Source organism: Theropithecus gelada, chromosome 11 (assembly GCF_003255815.1).
Source record: "Theropithecus gelada isolate Dixy chromosome 11, Tgel_1.0, whole genome shotgun sequence".
Taxonomy (NCBI): Eukaryota; Metazoa; Chordata; class Mammalia; order Primates; family Cercopithecidae; genus Theropithecus; species Theropithecus gelada.
Genome location: NC_037679.1, coordinates 110,854,391 through 110,860,863, shown reverse-complemented (window position 1 = coordinate 110,860,863; position 6,473 = coordinate 110,854,391). Strand labels below are relative to the sequence as shown.

At 41.6% G+C, this 6,473-nt stretch overlaps 1 pseudogene across 1 annotated transcript; it reads right to left on the bottom strand.

Moving 5' to 3' along the window:
* Positions 1 to 4,213: 4,213 nt before the first annotated feature.
* Positions 4,214 to 5,782, bottom strand: LOC112634662 (annotated as a pseudogene). The gene has a single exon (XR_003121805.1). The product of XR_003121805.1 is annotated as an RNA-binding protein with serine-rich domain 1 pseudogene (transcript).
* Positions 5,783 to 6,473: the final 691 nt, after the last annotated feature.

The window sequence follows — 6,473 nt, the reverse complement described above, 5'->3', positions numbered from 1 at the left end:
GCCTTCTACAGAAAATTAATCACATTTAGAAATGAGAAAATAATTAGCCAAAGCAGGAAAGGTTGAAATGAAAGAGAAAGCAATCATAATACAGCACTCTCAACTTATGTGGACTGTAGTTTAACAAAAAAGGAGTATGCCCTTTCAAGTCAGTTTCAGCCAAAGTCTCGTAAACTTTCTGGACAACAGAAATGCAGACAAGGTCTATAGTCAGAAATAAGAGCAGCTAACGTGAATGCCTGGAGACCTAGATTCAAACATGCACCAATCTGTGTGTATGAATTTCAGAATATTTTAAGTGAAAGTAGCAAGGTATAATTTCATATTTATGAAATTAAAATAAAATTTTACATACTCTTTTATAGTATAATAATGATGATACTTCATACTTTTAATCAGACAATCTGAAGCACTTTATAAACATTAGCAAATTAAGTCTCACAATACCCCATGCAGTAGTTAAGAATAATCATTCATTATATACTCAATAGTTAAAATGAGACATCAAGAGATTAAGTGATTTATTTCAAGATCATACATTCTCTGAGTTCTAGAGAGAATATTCAGCTACAATTTTCCCTCTTTTGCTATAGCTCTCAATATTCTCTTGCCATTTGTATCATTATAGAGAAGATGCTATACTCTCTATTTCATGTAATTATCTAGGTGCAAGGTCACCTGCTCATCTTACTGCTTTATTTACCTCCCCATTGGTAGGATACAAGATAAACACACTTCTTACCAATTTCTCCTCTAGAGTAGTTTTTCAGTGTATTTCTTAATATAAGTTTTTCCCACATAAGCATATCACCAGGATAGAAATCTACATTTAACCATTTCTGCTTTGAAAAATCCATTCAACATTTATTAACCCAATATTTATTAAGTGATTTTCTATGCCAAGCCCAGCCGACTGGATTCTTACCATCACAGGTCTTAGTGTCTACTAGGAAAGAAAGAATATTTTTAAAAGCAATTATAGTCAAGTCGGCCAAGAGCTACGAAGAGGTAGTATAATACCAAACAACTAGGAAAACCATACCTAGATTAGAAGTTACTGCATAATAGTCTTCCTAAAGCAAATGACTTCAAAGCTGAGGTCTGCAAGATGAATAAAAATTAGCCAAGCCAAAGCAGACAAGAGAGCTCCAGTTAGAAGGGAATACTCACGTAGCAGCCCAGAAATGAAAGATCCTGCTGTGTTCAAGAAGTTGAAAGATACTCAGAGCAACTGGAAACAGAATGATCATGAGAAGAAGTGGATGGAAACAAGGCTGTAGAAATGGAGATAACAGCATGTTAAGACATGTTAAGGAATTTAGATTTTTCTAAAAGCAATGGGCACCTCTGAATGATTTTAGGCAAGAGGTCATGTTTGTGTTATGAAGCACCATTCTGGCTGCTGCATGGGTACAATGGGTTAGAAATGTGCATACTGGTGGCAATTAAGTGCCCCTACTGTGCTCTGGGCTAGAAATAATGGTAGTCTTTACTTCTGTGAAAGAGAGTAAAATGACAGTGGAGAAAAAGAAAATATATTCAAGAGATATAAAGAAATTGAATCAAGAGTGATTGATTAAATATGAGGATAAAAGAGAAAAGAGAGGCTCAGAAAATTTTCAATCATTCCCAACAGAATAAAAGACTACAGAAGAAAAAAGAAGCCTTTATCTTTGTCTGTGAAACAAAAGTTAGTTCTGTGAAGTTCAGAAAACAGGAAGAAATTGAAATGCTACACAAAACACTAAAGATGAAAGAGGGGTATTGGAGTTAAATATTTAAGGGTTTGACATTATTTGGGGGAAGAATAGAATGGGAATGAATGACTTTGGACTTAAGCGTACATGTTAAAATGTAAGGAGAAGCATTAAAATAGTTGAAACATAGTGATTAACTTTCAAACCACAACTGATAAATATGTAATCAAAACTGTTAATTTTTCTACACTGTAATCAATGAATAGAGACTATACAATTGTTTTCAAGTCTACTTAGAACATTCATAAAAATTGGCCATCTGCTATGTAAACTCAACAGGATACTCACAATGAATTCAAAGAAAGAGCAGAGTAAGCTCAACGTTGAAGAAAGAGTCCATAACATTTCAGATAAAAAAATTCAAAAAGTAAAAAACAGCCAAATAAAAACCAATAAAATAATTATTAAAACTAAAAGATGTTTCTTTGAATATTTGTAAAATACGTATTTTTAAAAATGCTAGTAAGATTGATTCAGAAAAAGGGAGAAAAGTCACATTAACAATAATTGTGTACATACTTCTATACTTTGCTTTGCTTTAAGAAAGATGAGGTCCCTTGGAATTCTTTTGTGATGTGGCTTTGAAGTTGTTTTGCATCGTTTTTGCTGGCCTCAGACAAGGTGAAGGAGAGTGTCTCTCTAGTGTTTATTTTCTTGTTGTAGGAAGCATAATATTGGCTCACCTTGCCTTTCAATCCACAACCCATCCTTCAACAGATACAGGAAATAATTAGGTTTATATGGTAGCAGTACAAATGAACTATACTGCCACTGTCTGGGTACCCAAGAATAAACGAATGTCTTTTTTTTTTAAAAAAACACTTGGGAGGCCGAGACGGGCGGATCACGAGGTCAGGAGATCGAGACCATCCTGGCTAACACGGTGAAACTCCGTCTCTACTAAAAAATACAATAAACTAGCTGAGTGAGGTGGTGGGCGCCTGTAGTCCCAGCTACTCGGGAGGCTGAGGCAGGAGAATGGCATAAACCCAGAAGGCAGAGCTTGCAGTGAGCTGAGATCCGGCCACTGCACTCCAGCCTGGGCGACAGAGCGAGACTCCGTCTCAAAAAAAAAAAAAAAAAAAAAAAAAAACACCTGACACAACAGGTTAAGAAATCTGAGCAGTATCCCAGATTATAAAGGCGTGCCAGAACATACCAGAGTGTTCTGATTACATTACCCTTTCTTGCACAAACCTCAATTCCTTCTCTTCTCATAAAACACTGCACAGAGGAAAGAGTATCACTGTTCAGACACCTACATGAACTGCTTTAGTTTCTCTCACCTTTTCCAAAGTTACAGGCAAAAACCCGTAGTATCTTTATAGTACCCCTCTCAGTTTTTTTTTGTTGTTATCTTCCCAACTTTCTATTTTTCTGCTTCAAAGAATTTGTAACACAGATGCTGAGAAAGAAGGATAAAACTCCACTGGCATATGTGAGGTGATATTAGGGCAGAGGTCAGCAACATTTTCTGGAAAGAAACTCGTTTGTAAATACCTTAGTCTTTGCATGTCATATAGTCTTTATTGTAACTACTCAACTCTGCCGTTGTGGTGCAAAAGCAGCTTTGGACAATATGTAAACAAATTGGTGTGGCTGTGTTCCAATAAAATTTTATTTACGAAAACAGGTGGTGAGACAGATTTGGCCCAGAGGCCCTAGTGTGCCCGCTCCTGTATTCGAGGCATCTCAAAAGTCCTCCAGTTTTTAGAAAACAAAAATATCTTTTTCTTCGGAATTTCCGAGATCTACATTTTCTTTATCAAAGACAAAAGTTTTTATTTCAAAATTATGGATAATATTTGAATTGCTAACACTCACAGTAAGGGATGTGTGACTAATAGCCAAATTTTTCCTGAAAGAGGGCTTCTGTATCAAGAGGACTATACCCCTGAGTGGGGGGAACGGACTCCTAAATGGTGCAACACCACTCAGATAGGGGAGGTTCAAGAGCCCTGAAGTCCAAGTAGTGCATACTTAGGTCAAAACTCATGTAAGTGATGCATAATGGACAAAGGATCTTATCAAAATAAAATCTAAGGGCCAAGAATTCATAATTGCAGCCTCCTATCTTTTCAGCTTACTCCCATGAGTATCCACTTCTTATGAATCTTTTTTTTTTTTTTCAATCTTGGGTTTATTCAACACAATTCTTCCACTCTACACAACAAAGTACAAACACAATGTCATCTAAAACGCTACAAAAGTATAAAACTGAAAGAGAAATTTTATAGTACTGACTGTACAAGAAAAGCAAAAAAAAAAAAAAAAAAAAAGCAATGTACATGTTGCCAAGATAACCTGAAAGACCACCATGAAGGTCAGGCATGACCATGGTTGCGCGATGATCCCGCAGGGCTGGCTCTCACTCGCCAATTTCAGAGTAGGGTGGTGGGGTGGGATGTGTGCATGGATGCACGGACAGACAGAACCGTGCACAGAAACTACCATGGGTGAAAGAATTTTTTGGGGGGGGGTGTGACCCTTGAAGTCGCAAGAGGCCTCAAGAGGCCCGGCCTACCAGAGTTGGCAACTGGGACGGCTCCCTTTCCAAAAGGACACTGCCCAGCAACAGCAAGGGCACGGCCTGGCCACCATCTCAGGTCACCAGGGAAGGGAAAAGTGTGCTCCCAGGCAGGCAGGGTCACACCACCCCCAGAGCCTCACTTGTCCCTGGTGGTCCTGCCACTGAACTGACTCTTAGAAACTGCAAACGGGTGAGCTTTCTAGCCAGAAAACCGGAGGGAATCTTGACAGGCACACAACACCCAAACCAAAAGCACTTCTGCAGCCAGAGCCCGGCCGGCAGAGGGGTGCTGACTGCTGCCTGCAAATTCCGCCCGAGTGAAGGGTTTGCTTTCCTACTGATCTTCCTTTGGCTAGAAAAGTGATAAAACTGAGCTGGGTGGCGTATAAGTTACAGGGGCGAGAGCTTCAGTGGCCTGTTTATCCGGAGGAGTTGGAACTGGAGCGGCTCCTGTGGCTGCGGCGTCCCGGGGAGCATCATCTCCCGCGCACGCGGGACCTGCGCCTCGGGGAGCGGGACTTTCTCCTCATCCGTGGGGGAGACCTGCGCCACGTGGGCGGTGGTGGCAACATTCTCCTGGGAGGGCTGAATCTCCTGAGGGGTGGCCTAGGCCAAGGGGCCAGCACGGCAGTGGCAGTGATCTCCTGACCATCGATTTGTCCTCCATCCATGTGCTTCAGCGCCTTGTCAGCTTCATCTGGATTCTCAAACTCTACGTATGCATAGCCTTTGGACAGATGGGGATGCATCCTTTCCACGGGCATGTCAATCATTTTAATTTTCCCATAGGTGGAAAATATCTCCATGATGTGATCCTTTGTCACATTCCTGGTGAGTCTCCCAATATGCACTTTGGTGGGCTTAGGAGATGGGCTCCGCCTTTTCCTCTCCTTTTCATCTCTTTCAGGTGGTTTGGTTTTGGAGCGGGAGCGCCTCCCGTTGTCTTGTCTGCGCCGAGAAGGACTTGGAGAGCCGGAAGAGCTGCTGGAGCTGGAGCTGCGGGAGGTGCTGGAGCTTCCTGAGCGGCTGGATGCTGAGGAAGAGCTGGAGCCACTGCTTGAGCCAGCGCTGGTGCTGGAGCCTGAGCTGGAAGTGGAGCTGGACCGAGATCTGTTATTGCTGTTACCACCGGAAGCGCTGCGCCTCTTCCGGGTTTTGTCCCGGCCGCGATCCTTCTCACTCGACTCCTTGATGGCCCCTTTATCTTTTGAGCGATCCTCGGACCTCTCATCTGAACGGTCTTTGCGTTTGGTAGGTGAAGGAGCCCTAGTGCTGGACTATTTATTTTCTTTGACTCCTAGCAAGCTCTTCTTTTTCACTCCTGATAAATCCATTCTCCCCTTCTGAGGCGTTCAAAGCAGCAATGGCGGCCTCACTTATCTGAACTCTCACTTCTAACTTGATTCTGAGAAACGATCCCTAATCGATTGCAATTTACGCCAAAGAGCAGCGTCTTCCCACCGCCACCACCACCTCCTGCTTTCCTCAGCCACCGAGGCCGGCGCCGCTCTGACGTTCTCTTATGAATCTTAAAGCCTCACTGAGATGTTCAACCGGTGGAACATAAGTTTTCACTGCATATTGCCCTGTCTTGTCCTTACTTCTCTGCTATCTGTTTAAATAACTTGGTCTAACATAATCATCATTATTTTGCATATAACTTTCTCTCCCTTGCCTCCTTCTCCTTACATGTGTGCAGCTGGCTAATCTGCTATCCGAGTTAAATCTAACTCCTAACCTATTCTGTGTCTTTATCTAAGTTCCCAATTCTAACAAATCTCACTTTAAATTTTCAACTGCAAACTGAATGGGTTCCCCATCCTGCCCGGTATTCTCCATATTCTTCAGTCAGCTTTTTCTCCTTTCTCTGAGATCCGCTTTTCTTTGTACTCATACCTCTGACACCCTGTATTAGTTTTTCTATGATTAAGTAACAAATTACCACAACCCTAGAGACTTAAAACAACACACATTTATTATCTCACAGTTTTTGTAGTTAAAAACCCAGGTATGGCCTGGCTGAGTTCTCTGGTCAGGATCTTACTGAACTGATATTAGGGTGTTGGCCAGGGCTGCGGTTCTCATGTGAAACTGAGGGCATCTTTCAAGGTCACTGGTGTTGGCAGAATTAATTTCCTTGCAGATGTAAGATGGAGGATCACATTTTAGTTCTGTCTATTGACCAG